The sequence below is a fragment of the Macaca fascicularis genome, chromosome 14 (assembly GCF_037993035.2).
Source record: "Macaca fascicularis isolate 582-1 chromosome 14, T2T-MFA8v1.1".
Classification (NCBI taxonomy): domain Eukaryota; kingdom Metazoa; phylum Chordata; class Mammalia; order Primates; family Cercopithecidae; genus Macaca; species Macaca fascicularis.
Window position 1 is genome coordinate 132,421,258 of NC_088388.1, and position 21,770 is coordinate 132,443,027.

At 51.9% G+C, this 21,770-nt stretch overlaps 1 protein-coding gene and 1 long non-coding RNA gene across 5 annotated transcripts in view; one reads left to right on the top strand and one right to left on the bottom strand.

The window, feature by feature from the left end:
- Positions 1–17,166: 17,166 nt before the first annotated feature.
- Positions 17,167–20,170, bottom strand: LOC141408545 (uncharacterized). Its single transcript, XR_012423960.1, has 2 exons — positions 20,061–20,170; positions 17,167–18,176 (listed from the first exon to the last, which is right to left on the bottom strand). It is a non-coding gene; the product is annotated as an uncharacterized lncRNA (long non-coding RNA).
- JAM3 (junctional adhesion molecule 3) overlaps positions 17,454–21,770 on the top strand; it is a 110,378-nt gene continuing 106,061 nt past the window's right edge. For all 4 annotated transcript variants that reach the window (XM_074015677.1, XM_074015678.1, XM_074015676.1 and 1 more), the window contains exon 1: positions 17,454–18,109. The gene's annotated coding sequence lies outside the window, so the exon portion shown is untranslated. The remainder of the gene's footprint in view (positions 18,110–21,770) is intronic.

The window sequence follows — 21,770 nt, forward strand, 5'->3', positions numbered from 1 at the left end:
TACAGCCATTATAAAGGGCACTGGGAGCCCCTGCAAAGCCCCGAACACCTCACATGGGGACACTGGAGAGGTGCTGGCCGAGGGGTCCAAGACCTCAGTGAGGCAGGAGGAACAAGCGCAGGGCCTGCCTCACAACACGGGGACTGCAGTTAATAACCATGCACTGCAGCCTTGGGGGTTGCTAAGAGATTTTAAGTGTTCACAACACACAATGATAAATACATGAGGTAATGTGTATGTTAATTAGCTCTGTTTAGCCATTCCATAATGTATCAAAATATCACAGGCCGGATGTGATGGCTCACGCCTGTAATTCCAGCACTTTGGGAGGCCGAGGCAGGTGAATCACTTGAACATGGCAAAACCCCATCTCTACTAAAAAAGCACAAAAATTAGCCGGGCATGGTGGCGCATACCTATCGTCCCAGCTACTCAGGAGGCAGAGGTCGCAGTGAGCCGTGATTGCACCGCTTCACTCCAGCCTGGGCGACAAAGTAAGACTCTATCTCAAAAACAAAACAGAACAAAAAACCCCATCATGTTGTACATCAAAAACACATGCAATTTTTGTCAATCAAATTAATACTTTTTAAAATAAAGTTAAAAAGAAAAGGGTGTGGAATATTTAAGGAAGAAGTATTCATTCTTAATGGCTAATCTTTAATAATGCAATAAGCCACCATGACCGGCTAATTTTGTATTTTTAGTAGAGATGGGGTTTCTCCATGTTGGTCAGGCTGGTCTCGAACTCCCAACCTCAGGTGATCCTCCCACGTTGGCGGGATTACAGGCATGAGCCACCGCCTCCGGCCTGGTTCATCTTTCAAACATGACTTTCTCCTTAGATGTATGAAAAAAAAATTCATAAAGAATGCTATTTTCCCAAGAAGCAGGTGAGTTCTTGGACTTGGAACTATAAGAGCACATGGTAGGTGTCCTTAGTGTGTCATTAGACACCCTTGCTGCATTGTTGGACTGGACCAATTCAAAAATAAAACAAAGGTCTAAACCCAGATGCATCCATTCCTCCCCAACAATGTCCAGTCCATTATGGCTTCATTGCCTGGAGCAGGAGCCTGAGGTGGGCGCTGCAGTCTGGCTCCTGCACTGAGTCTCACACCTTCCATGGAGCCCTCATGCCCAGCTCTGCATTTCTCCTTGATCCAGACTGTTCTGTGGGTATTTTTAGCCTGGCTTCTTGGCAGTTTCACAAATGCTTTTCAAGATGCTTATGGGCATGTACTGAGAAAATGGTAGAAAACTGGGGAGCTCCCCTGAAATCTGCTTACTGTACCTTTGTCCTACAGCCCCCCTCAAGAGGGTCCCTGTCTTGCTCTCTGTCCCAGTTTTGCTCTCTGGCATGCCTGGTGCCAGAAACCTAGGCTGGATCTAGCCCAATAACTTTGGCATGAAATGAAAAGGAAGGCTCTTAAAGATATTACTTTTTTGGTCATTAAGCAAAGTGTCAGTTCTCCAATGGACTAACCTCTATTTGACTTTAGGACTCTAAGCACATGGCTTATGAGCTTGGAAGTTGTGATTCTTTAACTTCAACAAGAGAATGCTACACCAGAGGAGGGAAACGGGACCACAGGAAGGGCAAATTTGCCCATTTGACACCTATGGAAAAATAAGTAAGCATGGAGATCCCTTTTGTCTCTCTTCACTGAAAAAGTTGAGGAAGTACAGCAGCAAATTTAGATGGAAAGAAAACTTTGTTGATGTTGGGGTGTCATGTTCTGTCTTAAAGGCTTGAGAGACGCTAGTCATCTCCTCCATACAGGCTTAAAAGCACTTTCCCTGATAAGATGTTTAGGAAGAAGAGAGACAGCTCAAACACAAGTATACCAGCAGTGGCGTGGGGTGAGCTAAAGATGAGTTGGAGTAATGGGAAGAGCATCGAGGAAGGAGTGACTCTAAGTAGCAAGCCACTCAGCACTCCTGGACCTTGGTTTCCTCTTCTATTTAATAAGGAGCTGAAGTGAACGTCCTTAGCTTTCAAGCTCTGACATTGTATGATACTGGAGGTCTTGTCCAGTTTGAGAAGAATGTCATTCCAAATGGTGAATCCCAGGATTTGTAAAGTTACATCACTAGTCACTGGCAGGTCAACTTTCTCAATTACTTGTGGTAGAGTCTTGGACTCCTCTGATGCCACAGAAAAGAATAGATGATGTCCCTGGCAGGATGCAGGCTCACAGAAAATCCCTTGCTTGAATTAAATGAAAACCTTTTCACTTGATGAGCATGGAGAGAGTGGGGCTGTAGGGGAGAGAGAGAGAAGAAAATATAGCAGGAGAACCAAGACTCTCAGAAAGCTCCACTGTTGGAGGAGACCTCTCCTGTCCAAAGAAGAAAGGAGATTATGTCATAGAAATACATAGCTATCCCTGCATATTTATTCATGCACCTAGACCAATCACAAGGTGAACAGGGAGGTGCCAACCCTATTGCTGTCCTCATGTCCAGATCTTCTGTATCCTTCTTACACACAAGGCAGGTGACAGGGCGGTGGACCCGCCTGCTCCCTCACAGTGATGGATGTTGAGTGGCACTGCAGCGTGGCAGGATCTTGTCACAGCCGTTCCCGTTTCAAAAATTTGTGCCAACTACCTGTCGGCATTGCCCTCCAATGTCCAGAAAACCCACTGCATCTTCTTCTCTCAAATACAGCGGCACTGGTAGAGCAGCACAGCCAAGCCAGAAAGCATTGTGGTTAGGTACCAGATGTGTATTTGCGCTCGCGTACGAAAACTTTCTGCTATTTCTCACATATAAAATGATGCTAATGTCTGCCCCTTCTCATAAGAAGGTAACGTGATGGAAGAAGTGGATGTTTCTGAGAAGTCTCGAACGCAGACGGTCATGATCATTGCCCTCTGTCAAGTGCATGGCTGGCATCCTAGACTCCTCTGTCACACGAAAGACATGTCTGCCTCTGGCCACCTGGAACAGACATCTTGCTTCTGTCTGTTTCATTGGTTGCTGTCTCATTCCCTTCCTCGCTTAAAAAATCTTTTTCCCTTGCTAATGCCTCTTACTTCTCTCTCTCAACTGTTATTTCGGCAGCTCTGCCATTTAGCTCCATGGTGTCAAGCAAACAGTTGGTGGGAAGGAACTGTGCTAAGTGACATCGCATCAAAATTCAGGACTGGCTTCGTAGTGGGTAGAAGCCCTCTTCAAAGCTCATCACAATTTTATTGCTTTACAGGGATTTCCCTTTGACGAGACAAAAGAAGGCAGCCTTTAACCCCTCTACTTTCCCACCTCTAGCTACACGATGGCTGCTCCCAAGAGGGAGTCCAGTGGACCCTCACTGCCAACATGGCACGCCTGTGACCATCCTGCCTCCTGGGGGAAGGAGGCGTGCCAGCAACAGGAGCTCAGGGCAGCCAGGCCCCGCTCTCAAACCCACACAAGCCCGACCGCCCTCTTGCTGGAATATCTGCTTCATGTTTGCAGAGCTGGGCATATTCTTCTGCACACATTCGAACTTGGCAAAAAGAGAACACAACTCTCTTTTGAGATGCTGGTGGGTGTGCGGGCTACCCAGCCTGCACAAGGGACAGCCTGGAGAGCAGAGCCAGGTGCCCCATGCCCAGCTCTGCCTCTTTCTGGCCGCGTCACTGTGGGCAGTTCCCTTCTCAGCCTGCTGATCCACGACGGAGTTCACAAGCTGTCGGGAAATCATCGCCTTTTCCGTTCACGAAGCATTATGATGTGGTGGACTGAACATGAGCCTTAAAATCAGGCTGCATGCTAACCCTGGCTCTGTCCCTCCAACTGAGTGACGGAGGGAAGCTGCTTAACCTCCCCAACCTCAGTTTCCCCATCTTAGAACGAAGACCAAATGATAAAAGATATTAAGTCTCCCACTTACACATACATATTTTTCTAGGGACGGGAAAGTGGATTTGAAAGAGAATATGTAACCTGTTGCTTGTGAGTCTGTGAGGAGGCTGGCCTGAGACTTTCAGACCGACCCCTCTGTTCCAACAGTTCCCAATACTAACTCCTACATAGACTCATAGATCCTGTAGCTAGGGTTACAATCAGCAGCAATTACAAAACCAGTCATTTGTTGAAAGCTACTGTGTATCATTCTACTTTTTCCCTTTAAAGCCTGAAAATAGAGATGGGCTATATATTTTTAATCACTAAAATATAAGATAGCATATGCTGAGTGGCAAATGATGGAGTTGCACAAGCAACACGTACCCCTGGAGTCCAGGAGGATGTGACTATCCCAGATGCCATGGGAGCGTGCTCCATCCATCCCGTCCTCCACCGACTCAAGGCTCCACTGGACTCTAACCAATTTCCATTTCAGGCAGAAGAGGACAAGCAAAATGGGTTATTAGGAGGATTTTAAAAACTCGAAGATTTCAGTTTTCAAAGGACACGTCAGGTCACCCTCGAGCCTTCCATGAATGAGCTGCTCTCCCCTGCCCCAATTTAGGAAGCAATGTCAGCAAAACAGTTGGCCCCACAGGGGAAGGGGCCTGGCTCAGAGCTGCATTCAGATGGGAATGCCAGCAAACAGAGGAAAAGGCGGCTTTTATTTTTCTATGTTTTTCCTTTTTCTTTAGACACAGGGTCTAGCTTTTTTGCCTAGGCTGGAGTGCAGTGGTGCAATCATAGCTCACAGTAACCTGAAACTCCTGGGCTCAAGCGATCCTCCTGCCTCAGCCTCCCGAGTAGCTGGGACCACAGGCATGTGCCACCACGCCCAGCTGGCATAGCTTTGACCTAACAAGCATCTGGCCAGAATCCAAGTCTTGGCACCTCCCTGGGCTTGTAAGGACAAACCATCAAGAATTTTTCTCCCCATTTCAAAGATGAGAAAACTAAAGCACGAAGTAGAAAAAGACGTTGACCCAGGTTTCAAAGAAATTTGAGTAGAAACTTGTAGTGAATACTGCTGGTGAAGGCCAAGTAGCTGGGCAGACCCAGGGAAGCTCTCGGAGGTGCTGTCTTCCCCCCAGCCTGCAACCCTTCCCACGGAGAGTGGGCTGAAGCTGGACAAGAGGCAAGCACCTTGAGCCAGGCAACAGCTTGCAGGGGAGGAGGAAGAGGAAGGGACCTCTCCCTGGGGAGCTGGTTACTCTTTTGCTGCTGGGTTTATGTTTTTGGAATAAATCACTTGGTATAATAATAGAAATGGAGGCGCTGGAGTGAAACATCGTGACAAGAAGAGTTCCCACTGGCATTGCAATCGATTTTATTTTTTTTTTTATTTTTGGCCCTGATGTCCTGTTGCTCATAGGCGGGGGGAATCCTGACCCGACCGAGGGGAAGGGGAATGGGCTTTCTTCACCCTCAACTCACTCCACGTACCAGGATAGGGCAGGTTCTCTCACCACCACCTTGACCAACCCCGAATCTGACTGTCTAGGAGGAGGTCTTGGCATCCATGAACCATATTTACTTTTGTTTGGTTTTCTTGTGTGTTTGGAAGGGAGAGGATAGTTTTGGAACTGGAAGGGATGTCAGAGGTTATCTTGTCCAATTATCTCTTTTTCCATGAGGTTAGGGTCAGCGGCTTGCCAAGGTCATCAAACTCGTTCATGGCGGACCCAGGACCACACCTGCCTTCTGACTGTCCTTGTTGGATCACTCTTTCCACCACAGCATGCTCATCCCAGAGAGAGGGCGGCTGCCTCAGAGCCCATCCATCCATCTGGGGAGATTTCTAACAGATCCAAGGCAGCCCAGCACCTGCCCCGTGCTGTCCTCTTGATCTCCCAGGTGGAAACCGGGTGGCCTCCTTCCTGCCCTTCCCTCAACCTTAGCTGCCCACTTCATCCCTCGCCACCCTCCAACACCCACTCAGGCACCACCTCCAAGGGCTTCCTGCTCCCCTGCTTGACTTGACCTTGCTCCATTCCCTCCCTAAAGCTCCTGTACTTGGGGCCATTGCGCTGACATGGGTCCATCAGATTGTAGTGAAGCCACTGATGTGCCCACTTGCATGAGCATTCCTCTGAGGGCAGGGCCCCTGCTTTAAGTGACAAGGCCATGGCATCTGGCATAGTCCCTGGCAGGCAGGTACACAGTGATGTTCGTTGGGCGGATACAGAATTGCTCACCTTGCAGCAGGTGTCTGGCTTGCTGAGGCATGTCTCCCCCACCCCCGGGAACTAGCAAGGCTTCCAGTTTCCCCTGAGCCTTCCCATGCTCTCCTCCGCCGCGGGGTTAGGAGAGCACCTCTGATGGGGGTGAGAACAGCTGTGCAGAACATGGGAAGGAGCCACAGGTGGAGTGGAGGAGGCCCCTTGGAGGCGGTGGCGGTGGGGGAGGGAGGCCACACGTTCCGGATCAGTGGTGGGAGTAGTGACAATGATGAGTCCAAGTGTAAGGAAACGCTAAGTCACCAGGAAAATCAGGAGCCACCCTGGATGCAGGAGAAATCAAGGAGACAGAGAGAAAATGACTGGTTTGTCTTCTGCGACTTCCTTCAGAACTTTGTGACCATCAAAAAGGCTGTGGCAAGAAGCAAGGTGGTGCTTCCCCAGGCTTCATGCCCCAGGGTGATGGGCCCACCATCCCTCTGTGTGTTCCCCAGGCCAAGGGGCTACCCCAGACCCAGAATGCGTATGGCCCTGGAGCCACGCAGGGGGTTCCTAGCAAAGGGTGGGGGCAGGATTGGATTCAGTTACCAGAGCTGTGCAGCCTACTGTCAGCAGAGCTCCCTGCCTGGAGAAGGCTCCAGCCACAACAGGAAGAGATAGGAGTTAGACAGCCTGAGTCTTATTCCTGCTCTTCTACCAACAAGCAAGATCTTTGATGAACCATTTCATCTCAGTCCGTTTGCTATTCTGGAATCCCAAAGGTATATCCTAAATCTATGCTTCCACAGTCACCTGCCCCTCAAGCCCCTGGCCGAGTGCGGTTCTGCGCCCCCACAACCGGGGACTGACACTGAATCGTAAATGCCTTGTACTAACAAGACTCAGCAAACATCTGGTTGTGCCAGGAATTCAAAGTAGGTGGATTGCAGGAGGACCAAGACCCAAATTTGTAAATGGAGGACGTACAGGGGAAATCCCTCAGCCAGGAGCACAGATCTTGGGCTCAGCACCTGCTGACCAGTGGGTCCAGGGAGGAAACAGAACAAGGCTAGCAGCTGAGGCCACCTGGGTCCTTCCTTCCCCTTTCCTTTCTGCCCCTATGTTTATGTTGGGGGTGGTGGGGAAGAGAACTCTGTGATCAAACCTACTAGTAAGACTCTTCCCTCCCCTTCACTAAGCGGCGGAGGTAGCTGGCTAATCCCTCCTCTGAAAAGCGATCTTCTCCCTAAGAGAAGCCAACTGGACTCTAAAACATTGTCTTGGCCGGGCACAGTGGCTCATGCCTGTAACCCCAGCACTTTGGGAGGCCGAGGTGGGCGGATTACCTGAGGTCAGGAGTTTGAGACCAGCCTAACCAACATGGAGAAACCCCATCTCTACTAAAAATACAAAATTAGCCAGGCATGGTGGTGCGTGCCTGTAATCCCAGCTACTCAGGAGGCTGAGGCAGGAGAATCGCTTGAACCCGCGAGGTGGAGGTTTCAATGAGCCGAGATCGCACCATTGCACTCCAGCCTGGGCAACAAGAACAAAACTCCTTCTCAAAATAAATAAATAAATAAAAAATGAAACACTGTCTTCTCCTTTTTCATTTTGCCTTCTGTATACTGGCAGCTCAATCTATATGCTGATTTTTGTTGTCCACACATCAAATGGCAAGAGACTGCAGCCCACGAATGCTAAGTGTGCAGGAAGCGTCCCAGGACAGAGTTTGTTTATTGTTCTGCAGCTGGTAGAGGCTGAAGGATGTTGGAAGAACTGGGCTCCTTAGGGCTGAGATGGGTGCTTATAGGCCTTCAGCTCCTCCCACCAGGGAGGAACATACCTCTAGGGAGATGTGAAAGTTGGGGTTTTATTTCTAATGATCTCCATGGCAAAGGTCTTGGTTACCTGGCTCCCCAATCTGACAGTTAAACCATCCTGATTGTCAGAGTTCCTGCTGCTAACGGAATGTTCCAGATGTATCTGCAGGGGAGAATTTTGACAGGTCTGAATCCCAGACCCGCTGCAGGATGCTCCTGAGAAAAATAACCTCTGCATTTCCCAGTTTCACCACAAACGCTGGGGAATGGATAGGAAGCACTGCATAAATTGTTTGCACCTGGTGAACAGGCCAGCTTGTGGCAAGAGTCCCTGGAAGGGTCAGGTGGTCAGGCATGGTACCAGGCAGCAGAGAACAAACAAGAACACGAGAATGGAGAGGGAGCATCTCTGGGCGAGGCTGGCGGAATCCCAGTCTCTGTGTGGACCACCCCAGCTGTGGGTCCTCAGAGAAGCTGGGGAACCCGGGAGCCGTGGTCTGTCTGGGAGCGTGCTGCAGCCTCTGGCTCCGCGTCCTTCAGGATAAAGAAGGAACATGCCTAACTTTGCCCGTTTGCATTTCATATCCATCATCTCAACTTCACATTCTGGCAACTGTGCAAAATCTAATCCTCACTCTTCTTACTGGTCTAGTGTTCTTATTTCTCCTTTGAGGTAGAAAAAGGTTGAAAAAGAACTAGAACTTCTTTGAAGGCACATGCATGGTGTTGGGTTGGATGAACCCATCCAAGATCTAGCCCCAGCCTCATGATGCAGTCCACTCTGCCTCCCCCACAGTGACCACACAAAAGCCGCTGGACTAGTGCATCTTTACTGTTCCAGACTCAGCTCCTCCAAAAGCCCAGTGTGTCCTGACTTCTGCTAAGATCCTGCACTCAAAACAAAGTAGTGCCACCGAGGTCTCCTCAAAAGCCACTGGGCGTTTTCAAGGTATGCGTACTTGGGCGTCTTCCCCCAAGGTGCAAGGTCAGTTGCCAATAAGAAAACGGTCTCTTTAATTAAATATTTGCTGTGTATATTGTGTAAAATTTTATACTGCCTGTGTATGTGTGTGCATATATGTAAAATAGTATTTGGTGATTTGCATCTTCATTTCACCCGTCTTACTGTCCCTTGTGACAGCCATGCATGACCCACGCTGGCTCTTCTGACCCTCAGGTCTTCTTGCTTATTCTTGGAATAAAGAAGAAAGGTGGAAAATGTTAATACAGTTTCTTTTAAAACACATGCTCAGTGTGGCCTCTCCCAGGATGAGGCGTTGGTTGCTCCCATCCCAGGTCTAGTCCCAGCTCTGCTAACATTTCACAAACACTATCTCTTTGAGTCCCCATGAAGTAGGCAGTTTTGTCCTCATTGTACAGACTTGGAGAGGTTGAGCCGCTTGTCAGAGCTGGGGAGGGCCTTTTGGGGCTGAAATCTAGGTCCCCTTAGCTAGAAAGCGTTGGCTTAGCATCCGGCAGTGGAGGAGCTCCCGACCCCCACTTCTGATGGGGTGCATTGGAAAGGCTTTGTTGAGAGGGGCTGGGCACAGCGACTCACACCTGTAATCTCAGCACTTTGGGACGCCGAGGTGGGTGGATCCCTGAGGTCAGGAGTTCGAGACCAGCCTGGCCAACATGGCAAAATCCCATCTCTACTAAAAATACAAAAATTAGCTGGGCGTGGTGGCGCACGCCTCTAGTCCCAGCTACTCAGGAGGCTGAGGCATGAGAATTGCTTGAACCTGGGAGGCAGATGTTGCAGTGAACTGAGATTGTACCGCTGCACTCCAGCCTGGGCTACAGAGTGAGACTTCGTCTCAAAAAAATAAATAAATAAAATAAGTGCTTCGCGTGTCCAGGGAACCGACTCCCAGAGAAAACCCTCAACCTCTTCCCATTACAACTGGACCATTGAAGGGTTAAAACATCTTTGATCGGAGCCTCAGCTGCTCATCCTTCTGTTTTAAGGGCCTCTGAATCATTAGCCTTTCCAAGCAGCCTCCCTCTGCCGCCTGAGGCAGGTGAAGTGGGAGAGGGGAGCGGCTCGCCTGGGTCCTGAGTCAGCGCTGACTCCCCACGCTGCCCTCCACAGATTAATCACCTCCAATTACAGCTTCTGACTGGGCACGAGTCGTTCCCAGTGGCGCCTCCTCGGGCTGACCCTCGCCCCCTGCAAACAGGCTGCCTATCTGTCCAAGATGCTTGCTGTACTTCCCAGAGCCCCAAAAAGGTACCCCGGCAGCAAGTGACTCAAGGATGAGGACCCACCCTCTTCCCCCTCACCATCTGCTCTCAGCAGCATGAGTCTTCTGGGGGCAAAAAGAAAAGAGGACATGAAACTCCTCCCTTCCAGCAGCCTACAGAGGCCTGTGCACCCTTCATTAGCGGGTTGGATCATTCCTCGTGGTGTTTCTCCTAGGCAGTGACTAATAAAGCTTGTTCTCATTTCCACTAATCACACATCCTCACAGAGAAGGGTGACACACACTTGGCGTGGCTCTGTAACACCCCTTGGAGAGTGTTCCATGGCCCACCCAACCTCTTTTCCTCATGCCCCCCTCTGGCCTCCCTCACACCTGCCTCCCTTCTGCCCCTGCCAATGAAGCCGGGACCCAGCTGCCTCAGTGGAATTCCTAAGCATCCTGCTCTTGGCTGCTGACCCGGGCACATGGGCACCCAAGGGCATTATGCCATCTCCCTCCTCAGCGGGTATCACACTGGGCTCCCTGCCCTGAGCTGCCAGCCAAGAGAAGGGCACACAGCCCCGTGGGGCACGAGCCGGGCCTCAGTGCCAGGGTACTGAGTGCATTGCTGTAGTATATATGGCACAGTTTACTAAGAACTTTCCCGACGTTGTTTCATTTGATCTTGACATAATCAATAGTGCTCACTATACAATCATCCTCTACAGAACGTGGTGTTCCCTGGAGATAAGAAAACCGTAGCCCACCCACACTCAATTAGTAAGTGGCAATGCATGACTATTACGTCATAACCCAGCTCTGGCATTAGGGTCAGAACCCCTCCCCCACAAAAGTCCTCTCTGTATGAGCTTTAGAATGAGGCAGACTCATGGCTGAACGCTCCTCTAATTCCACTTCTTATTTAGTGGTAGATACTGTCCTATGCACTTCCCAAACAGTTTCAACTCATTTCACTCCCACCACTGTCCGCTGCGGCAGGAATTATCAGGATCCTTAATTTTGCAGCTTTGAGAGTAGAGGCCGGGTCCCCTAGCTAGTAAGGACTGCAGCTCTCACCTGACTCTGGCCCAGGGCTGAACTCTTCACCACTCCTCTAAGCTGTCTGGGGCTTCTCCAACTTCTAATGGCACGAACTTGGACGAGTCACAGAAGTTTTCTTATTGTTCCAATATTCTCGTCTTTTCAATGGCAGTGGTGAAAACAGCCTCCCCATAGTGCCGTGTGGGGGTTAGATGGGATCATGAGGACAGAGTCTATAAAACACCGAGCTCTGGCCCAGCATGGAGGGAGCACGAGCTAACAGCACACTCAGCTCCCAGGACAAAGCTGCAAGAGGATGGGGGCTGCGAAGGACGGACCGTGTTAGGAGGAAGTTTCCCCGTCCCCTAGTCCTAGAGGTCCACGGCAAGGCAGATGCTAGATCCTGGGGACTCTGGGTTAGGGCAGGCACAGGGAAGTATGCCACCTGCCCCACTCCCCACAGCCACCTGCCCCACTCCCCACAGCCACCTGCCCTACTCCCCACAACCACCTGCCCTACTCCCCACCCTGTGTCATACTCATTTCTCTTTCTAAGCAGATCTCTCAAACCGGCCTGGCCAACCGGTCCCTGAGATCGTTCTGATTCTAAAAAGCAAAATGTCTGTAATTAAGATTCTTAACTATTGGGGACCTTACTCATCTTTGAAAAATCTGATAAAAACTGTAAACCATTGTTTCAGAAAAATCCACATATAGCCGGGTACACAGGCATGCTCTTAGAAGTTCACAAAGGGGCCCGTTGGAGCCTAAGTGTATGAGCCTCTTTTCTGTATAATTAGGAAACATCCTTATAATCTTATCACTAGTGTCATGGAGAAAACTGCCGAGTCTTTCCTTTCCTTTTCCTCTCCAACTTCATACCTAGGCTCTGCCCTCCCACACACTCCTACGCCAGCCCCCCACCCCGGCTTCCCTCACACTGCCCCAGGCCAGGGCAGAAGCTGCAGCGGTGGTGGCAACAGCAACAGCTGTTGCTAAGGGAGCTGAGAAGCCAGGGTGGGGGCAGGAGAGTGGGCAGCAACCCAGCAGGGCAGCACCCCCCATGCATGTCTGAGTGCCTTGGGCCCTGGAAACGGTGTTCCCAGCTGGCTGCCATGGCAACGGCAGGCTTCAGAGCCATTCATCTCGGTCTGGACAGCTTCCCCTGCCTGCGCTAGGGCTTTGTCTCCCTAAGTGGCTAACCGAGGTGTGAAAGGGTCTGTGGTGAGTGGACAAAGGAGCACAAAGGGCAAAAGGTGGGTCACGTGCCCCACGCTGAGCAGGCACCCTGGGGGGGCTGAGACCAGGGAGGGGGTCTGGGCCGGCTCCTGGACAGAGGGCCTGGATGTGGGAGAAGCAGCTCAGAACATGGAGATGGTCATGTCTCTCCCAAAGGCCTCCTCCTGTGAGCCTCAGCTACTTGCCCAAGAGCCATCCTAGAAAGGAGAAGTACTGGTTACGTCCCAGGTAAGCCAGCAGCCGGGTGACACTTGGTCACTTCTAGATGTGGTAACTAACCGGATTTTTCCTCAGGCTGACAGGGAGGGTTCCTAAGGGTGAGAGATTGGGAGTGAATGGGAGGGTTCCTAAGGGTGAGAGATTGGGAGTGAATGACTCCTGGGCCTAATTTAAACAAAAAGCTAAAAGACAGATGAAGTCAGAGGTGAATGAAGCAGGTTAAGGTCTTGCCTTCAGCTCAAGACCACCCAGCTGGTTGTAGGTTTAACACTATTGCCATCTGAAAGGACTGTCCGTGGGACCATTTACTGAGTGGAGATTAAACGTTGTACCTATCTCAGCGTCATCTTCAAAGTGAGATTAAGTACTTGAATGAAGCATTGTCCTCTTTGCACAGATGAGGAAATGGAGGCTTCGAGGTCAAACCCCTTGTATGGAGACATCCAGCAGAAAGTGGTAAAGCTGAGATTTGAACTTGCGCCTGTCTGCCTGCAAATCCCATCTCTTCCTGTTGTGCCAGCAGACAGCAGAAGGGCCCGAGGCTGTGTGGATGTGGCCTATCAGCCTCTCAAGTCTAGAGCAAGCAACTCAGTGTGGGGCCCCTCCCGAGCCGCACTTCCTGCCACACCTGTCCTTCAAGAAGCCGCCTTTCTTTAGAACCCCACATCTACTATGGTGATCACTCTGCGTAGCTGCTTTAAAAACATATGACGATAACAGAAGGATCTCATCTGCGACCCAGAGTTCTCTGTGCCCAGTGGTGACTCCCAAGAAGCCCCTCAAAACACACACTGGACCCTCTGCTGCCAAAACAGGCAGGGAAGCGCCTCCTGGAACCTGCTCGGTCAGCTCTGCTCTCAGAAGCTTGGAGGGCAAACGGGGGTGACAGGCCCAGCTAGAATAATGGAAAGAATGGGAACTAGCACTTAGAAGCACCTACTGTGTTCCAGAAATTCTGGTGCATTTATCTGTGTAGCCTTCAGAATAGCTCTATTGGGTTGATAGTGTTTTCGCCCCATGTTATGGTGTAAGGAACTGAGTTCAGAGAGGTTAGGTAACTTGAATCAGCCCATAAAGCACTTAAGCCCAAACTTAAGCTCCAACATCTCTATCATTTCTATTCTACCCTCTGGCCTCCCCAACACTGTCTGCTCCTCATGGCCTGTTAAAGTCAGGAATCCCCAAGTCAGCCTCTTCGCTGGGTGTCCAAGTAGTCCACCTTCCTCCTCAGGGCTCCCTCACCCACACAACAGATGGGCATCTTTCATCCTGCAGCTATTTTTATTTCTCTTTTCCCATTCTTCTCACCCTCCTGGCTCAGTCCAAGCAGGAGAGCAGGAGTCAGAGCCAGAAGCCAGAACAAGGCTCTCAGCCCATGTCTTCCTCCAAGGGCAGGCAGGAGAGGAGACAGTGGGGTTCCCACCGACGCTAAGAGCCAAGGAGGAGTCATCAGGAAAGCCTGCAGAGGGGGTCTTGGTCCCTAGCCTGGCCCCAGTGCAGGGTGAGCCCTCTCCAAACTTTCCTCTCTGATCTCCAAGTCCCCAGCGGAAGCTCTGACATCCACAGCCCTTGCCAGGATCATGGAGAAGGTGGGGTTGGGGAAGCACATGCCCCTAGAGGCTATTCTCATTCTGTGGGATGGGCTCTCTGTCTCCATCTGACTTTTCCTCTCTAGGCCAGAAGGAGACCCAGGCTCAGCCTGGTTTGGGTGCTACGCCCCTCTTTGAGATCAGTTCTTGGGAGGTAATTTGCAGTAATTGGAAGGGCTCAGGATTAGGAGTCAGAAGACTTATATTCTGTTCCCATTTCTGCCACCAACAAGCAAGGTGGGTTGGTATATGACAGTTTGCCTTTCTGGGCCTCAGTTTCCTCTTCTGTAGTAATTGGGCCAACTAGTCCACTCAGATTCTCTAAATTGCTTCTCTGAGCTCTGGAACTTCCTTAAATGTATTCCACATCCCTGCCCCTACTGACAATGCCTTCCAACCCCGACAGCCCAGTGTTTCTATCCTATCCAGACCCCGCCAAAATGGAAAGAGTACAAGGTAGTGGGTTTGTTGGTGTTATGACTTCTTTTCTTTTCAGGCAAGAAGTTGAATTTAAATTGTGCCCCAATCGGCACTGAAGCTGGAATGCTCAAGTCTCCGATACAATGGCTTACAAAAAACAGCTCGCCTCTCACTTCCCTGTCTCTTTTTTCTGCTCTTTTCCAATCACTCAGTCAAGTCGTATCTAGTAAGTGGATGTGTCTGCAAGGCACTGTGCAGAAATGTAATCCAAAACGACAAGGTCCCTGTCCAAGAGGAACGTAACAATTCCACAAGGACCCAGCACAGATGGGAGCTTTAAATGCAGCCCACTGCCCTCATGCAGGTGGGAAATATAAAGGATTTTTTAATGCCTTTTAATGTTTTAAAGTTTCTTATACCTACCTCAGTTGTTAATTTTATAGTTACATCATGTTTCTGGTGTCTTTCTGTGGCGAGACCGTCTTCTGTCTTCTCATCCAGGGAGGAAGTCAAGCTGCTCCAGACATCGGCACTCCGATTCACAGACTCACCACTCATGCCCTCTCCTGTGGGAACCTCAGCTTTGCACCTGGATGTGCCAACCTGGCTCCTGCATTTCCGTACCCCAACGCAAGAGTCTCAGTGCAAGGGCTGGAACATGCCAGCAGTGTCTGTACAAGCACACGATGGCATTCACAGCAGATGGAGGGCGTGGGGCAGTGGAGCTGTGCCTTCCCCCTCTCCTGAGGCCCCTGGGCTTCGAGCGGTCTTCATGCTTCTGAGTTCTTTCTCAGAATTCCCTCCTAAACCTCTTAGAGACTAAATGCTGCTTGCCATATCCTCTCTTTCTTTAGTCTCGACGCCTAAATACTCCACATCTGCTCCACAAATAATAACTTCTCTAGAGCTCTTTATAATTTACGAAGGGCTTGCACCCATAGTTTCTCATTTAATCTTCTCAACAATCCTGCGGGATAGGGTTATTATTGCTCCTTCTTTACAGATAAGAACCTGAAGCTCAGGGAGATTTAGTGAGGGGCCCAAAGCCTCACAGCTGGACCCAGCTGAACTAAGCTGGGACTTAACCAAGCTCTTTCGGCTTCTACATGAAATTAGAGGGAGAAACTGCTCCTCCCCACTGAGTTCTCTGCTCCCCTAACATGTCACATCCCCTGCACCTGGTGTTCTGGGAGGCTCCCATCTCAAGCTCTCCCCTGGACTCGTTCTACTTCACAGAGCCCAGAGCTCCAGACACAAGAGGGGGTTCCACAAAAGAAGGGGAAGGAGAACAGATAAAAGAGAGCCAAGGGCACCTGCTGTTCACTCCTGACCTGGGGACCAGGCAAAGTGGCCCAGGCCAACGTTAGAGTCCTCTGTGGTGGGATCAAGGATTTAAAACACATAGTGTAGTTTCAAGAGTTTCTTAGGGTTGTTTTTTTTTTTTTTTTCCTGGACAAATACAAAGAAAAATGAAGACAAAATTAGGACAATGTCCCAGGAGCCTCAAGTAAAAACTAGGAAGCAGCTGGCGGTGGAGGAAAAACCACGTCAGGGAGACAGAAGTGGAGTCTCCAGTCTGGCTGTGGTGTGTGGTTAATGGAGGGTGGCTGTGCAGGTAGAGGACGGAAGTGTCGGGAGCCCTCCCTGCAGAAGAGGAGGTGTGTCGACCCCACAGCTGCCAAAGTGTCCCAGAATGAGGCCCCTCGTGAGTCTGCAAGGGCTGGAAAGCAGCCTGCGGCAGGTATGCGTGGGGTGGGGGCCGAGCCTACAGCGCCCCCAGTGTTGGTAAGGGAGAGGTGCGTGGGAGCTCCCTGGGGGCTCACACCACGGTCAGGAGCTGTGAAGAACTGTGACCGCCCCGCTCCCTCGAGCCTACACTGGCTCCTTCGGCAGGGAGAAGACAAATGCCAGGCGGGGCTTAGGAGGAGGCAGGCGGGGAGCATGAGAGGCCAGTGGACGGGAAAGACGGGAGGGGACTGGGGCAGAGGAAAGGACTGGGCCCCAAGGATGAGGGGGAAAGGTAGGCAGGTGACCTGCAGGTGGGAAGGAGAGAGAAGACGGAAGCAGAGAAGACACCATGAGGCCAGGTAACCGGGCGGAGAGCGGAGATGGAGAAGCCACAGGGGCTTGGGGAGTGACACCACACGTGAGTTCGCCTGTGAGGGCAAGCACCCCAGTCCTCTCTTCCTAACACTGGTGGTCGGCATGGAACTAAAAGCTGGTGGAAACAGGTGGCGGAAGGTGCCGGATGCCTGCCACTCATGCCCTCTCCTGCCTTCCTGCATCTCCCTCATCTCTGTACCCTCCCCTGGGGGCTGAGCCCAGGCTCTGCTCTGCTTCTCAGTCCTCTTGTCCCTCAGTTGCCACTTTCTGCGTTATTCCAGACTCTTTCTGTCCATTCACCTGCCACAGACAAGGGTTGAAAATTCAGAAGCCAAGTTTCTGATGCCAGCTCTGTTCCTCAAACGCTGGGCAGCACTGGTGGAGTGCCTGCTAGTCTGAACACCACAGCTGTTTCGTTGATACCCTCCCACGGAGTGGTAAGGGGATAATAGAGCGGATGTAAAAGGACCGTAAAAGCACCAAAGGATGAAGACACTTTGGATCCTATGTTTACTTCCAGGACTGAAGCCCTGGGATCTTTAAGGGGAGACGTCCTCGTCCTTGTCCTCGTCCTCGTCCTCCTATGCGCCATGGCTTGTGCTGTGGGCCTGACGCACCTCGGGGCTGCCTTGTCTCAAGTCAGAAGAGGAGACCATGCAGAGTGAGCCACGTTTGGGTGGAAGGTAGGTGGGCTCCCCAACATCCTCTACACAATTAGTACAGACTGTGATCTGAGGTGGCGTCCTAGAGCTAGAGGCTAAAAAGTCTCACGCCTGAAGCAGATCTAGGCATTTAACACGCAGAATAAGCTAGGTGGGTTTTCAAGGAGCTACTGAATATGCATGAGAGGAAGCAAGAGAGAGAGCAGGAGAATGAACATGGGGCGAACGCAGAGAAGCACACAGAGGCATGACTGATAAGGCCAGAGGAGGAAAGAAGGTCTCGGACACCAGGGCATGAATGTGCCAGGGACAGAGACAGGGAGAAGGATGAGGCGACATGAGGAGCAGGAAGAAGATTCCGAGAGAAATAAAGAGGCCGAGAGGAGCTGAGCCAGGCAGCCGGTGGAGCAGGCAGATGGAACAACAGAGACAAAGAACAGAGCCACGGAGTGGGCACACAGCAAGGCCTGGCAGCCAAGCCCTGTGGGTTTGGTGGGAGCAGATGCTTATATGGGAGCAGCAGCTGATGGCCCCCAGCACGTGCATCCTTGTTGACTCCAGGCCCAGCACAGCCTCCTGGGCAGCCAGCCTTAGCCTGGAGGAGCAACCCTGGTCCAGAGAGGCAGACGAATGGCGACCCTGCCCCACGGGGGCTCCACTTCTTCTCCTCCATCCTCCTCCAGGCTCCACCCACCTGCTCCGTCTGCATCCCAGGGCCTCGTGAATCCCAGGGAAGCCATGAGCTGCCACATCACGCCCGGAAGCAGGCTGCGTTGGAGGGTGAGTGTGAACCTCTGCAGTGTGCTTCGCTCTTCCTCGGGTGGGAGCATGTGCAGGGGTGTGCACGCTGTGGGAGGGGCGAGGGGGGAGAAATGTCTGGGCTGGGTGGGAACTAGCACCAAGAGGCTAGGACAAGGTGGGGTGGGGACAAATCCCCGGCAGCGCTGCTGGCACAGCTGCCGTACCCAGACCCCTCTCCTCCCCATTGCCTGGATGTCAGCATCGGCAGCCCCTTGCCGCCACCCATGCCCCCAGACTGCCACAGCCTCCTCTGAGTGGAAAGGATCTGAGTGGACCCTGGGTTTTGGGTCAGAGGAGCCTTGGGGCTTCCTTGACCTCATTCTCTCCAGCTGCTACCCACAGGCCATTTTCCCATCACTCTGCAACAGTCTGGGGTGAGCAGTGTCCCCACCCCAAGAAGCTCAGAGGGCTGGGGAGAGGGAGTTTCCCACCAGGACCTAGCCTTCGCCCCAGTCCAAAGGCAACTCCCACACTGCCCTCCACACCCCCTCAAGCCCCTCCACAAAGGACATCCCCAGAACACTACAGGGACACCCCGACATCAGGCTCCCCACTGTGCCTGGGATAGTCCTCGCTGGTCCCACACCCAAGGTCAGGGGTGCCTGCCGGTGGCCTCAAAGTGGACAAGAGGCAAGCCCTGAGAGGGAAGAGGGTAGAGGGGAAGCGGGTGGGGAGTACAGCGTCGATTGCAGGCGCAATCCGAGCAAAAGACAGGCACCACAAGAGCCAGATGGGCCAAGAAGAAACAGAAGTTCAGTAGGAAGAGACGGATAAACAGCAGACACCAAGCAAGCAGCCAAGCATATGCTTTGCAAGCAGGCAACACAAGCACCCAGTAGGGTTTGGGGGGTGGGGAGGGTACATGAGCCCACAGGGAGGGGGACATTAGGTTTGCTGTGGGCTGACTCTGCCTGGTTAGAATCAGTGATCTAATCCTTCTCCACGGAGCCTCAGAAAAATGGAGCTGCAGCTAGTGCTGGCAAGGAGAAGCAGCACTTGGCAGGGTGGAAGGAAGAGTGCTTATGCTGGTGCCCGAGAGATTGGTCTCTGGTAGAAGAAACATCGCCCTAGACCTGGAAGCCTGAATAGCCAGGTGCTGTCTCCAAGTCTCAGAGCAGAGACCCCTCAAGCTGAACCAGACTCAGAAGGGGAGTGGAGGACTGCCTCCCGCAAACCCGGGAAGTCCTTGAACCCCGCAGGTGCCGGCTTTCCCTGCTAATGAAGCCCATCTAGGCTGGAGCCCTCAGTCTGGGTGATGTCATCCTTTTGAGCTTCAGGCAGGGAAGGGGTGGAGCCAGACTAGAGCTTTGCAGAGTTTGCAGGCTCCACCCCCGACTGGTCTGACTTCTGGGCCCTGTCTTCCCAGCTCCCTCTTGGCCACGGCTTCCTGGCCAGCCCTGCTGGAAACCGGGAGCTGCTGCAGAGCTGGAGGAGGGAGGGGGTCACTCAGAGTCACCTCTGCAGAGAGCAGGGCCTGGCAGGGGATAGGCCCTCTTCCACCCATCCACGCTTGTTCCCACATTCACTTCAAGGAGCCCTGAGGTTTTACAGGAACCCAGGGTCCTGGGACCCCAGCCTCAGCCTCTCCCCTCACCTAGCATGTCCAGAAATGTTCATCTGCAGTACCAAGTACCAGGCGTCCCAGTGGAATTTCTTCTCTGAATGCCACTCCAGGGAGGAGTAAAACTGAGGGAGGTAAGCACCACCCTGGGTTTGTTCATGCTAAGCTAAAGGAATAAAGGCTCTGCGCTGAACTGGAGCCTGTTCTAAGCCCCAAGGCCAGCCAGCCCTCCTGCAGAATGGCGCCTTCACCTCTCACATGCTCCTGCTGGACATAAGCCAGCCCTGTGCCAACTGCTGGCCTCCCTCCGATGCTGGCATTGGCCCCAGCTTCCTGCCTCCCCTCCTCCGTGGCTACCCTCACACGTACCAGCCACCATGGCGTGGAGCATTGAGGTCTCCGGACTAGGCAAAAATGTGGTCCTCCTCTGCCATCATAGATGTGTAGGTGCTATTGGGGGTTTCCTCCGACAGCCCTGTGCCTGCCCAGGGTAATACACGTGCAGGAACCAGCCCCAGCCGGTCTGTGGAACTCACCACACCACAGGGCCTCTTGTTTGGACTCAGCTGCTTGGCACAGGCCCAGTGCCCAGGAGCAGAGAGGAGCTTTCCCAGGTGCAAGCGCTCAGAAAAGCCTGGGAGCCAAGTCTCTGTGTGCCCACGTGCCCAGGGCAGATGCTCCGCTCAGTGCTAAGGCCCTCTTAGCCCTCCCCAAGCTGTTGGCTCTGTAGCCACATGTCTGGGACAGACAAAAGTGAGGATGAGGGTGACACTGGCGGAGGAAAGGAGAGGGTGAGATTCCTGCAGCGAATCATAAAGCCCTGGTCTAGGGTCTCAGCAAGACTGACCAGCACAGGCCTGATTCACAGCAGGAAAATGCTGCCCTGACTTTGCCAGCTCTTGACACACCCTGATAGCCTACAGCATCATGCATATTACACTTTGCAGGCTGCTTTCTTAGATGTTGAATTGTATTCCCATAACATTGCCATAATGGAGATAAAGCAGATAGTATTTTAATCCATTTTATGGATGAGGAAACTGAGGTAGGATTTGAACATCTATTTCTGGAAGGCTTCACAAGGCATGTGAAGGTATACAAAAATAAATGAGCAAAATAGTGTGTTATGAAGCCAGCTAAGCTGACAGCCCAGACTCCCAGAGGCCTGGTATCACCATCCTTCCCTACATCACACGGTTTCCCATGCTCAACTCAGAATGAAGAGACACGGTAGTGGCTAGGGGCAGAGGTTCTCCCCCACGGACAGCTGCTTGAGGAAGGAGTGAGGAAAAGAGAGCAGGCAATTGTGTGATGAAGTGGACTGTCGCCTGGCCTATGTGCCTAGGACCGGGGCACGGCCCGCACATGCAGACCCTGTGAAGGCTGTCGTTTCCGTGTGCACGTGTGTACATGTCATGTAGGATGTGTGTTCTGCTTTAGGCCTGTACCTATGTAGATCCATTGTGTGTGTTTACATGGATGTGCTAGGAAAAGGTGTATCATTATGTGTCAGCTAACTGTATCCGGTAACATGTATGGATGGCAAATGCGCGGACCCAAAGGATAGAAAAGGAAGAGGAGGGCCGGGCGCGGTGGCTCAAGCCTGTAATCCCAGCACTTTGGGAGGCCGAGACGGGCGGATCACGAGGTCAAGAGATTGAGACCATCCTGGCTAACACGGTGAAACCCCGTCTCTACTAAAAAAATACAAAAGACTAGCCAGGTGAGGTGGCGGCGCCTGTAGTCCCAGCTACTCGGGAGGCTGAGGCAGGAGAATGGCGTAAACCCGGGAGGCGGAGCTTGCAGTGAGCTGAGATCCGGCCATTGCACTCCAGCCTGGGCGACAGAGTCAGACTCTGTCTCAAAAAAAAAAAAAAAGAAAAAAGAAAAGAAACAAAGAAAAGGAAGACGAGGATGGTTACGTGGAAATGTGAGCAGGGTCTGTACATGTTTGCCAGATGACTGTAAGAGAAGCATTATACACATAGATTCAAGAATCTGCAGGTGAGGCCGAGCTCAGTGGCTCATGCCTATAATCCCAGCACTTTGGGAAGCCAAGGTGGGCGAGTCATTTGAGGT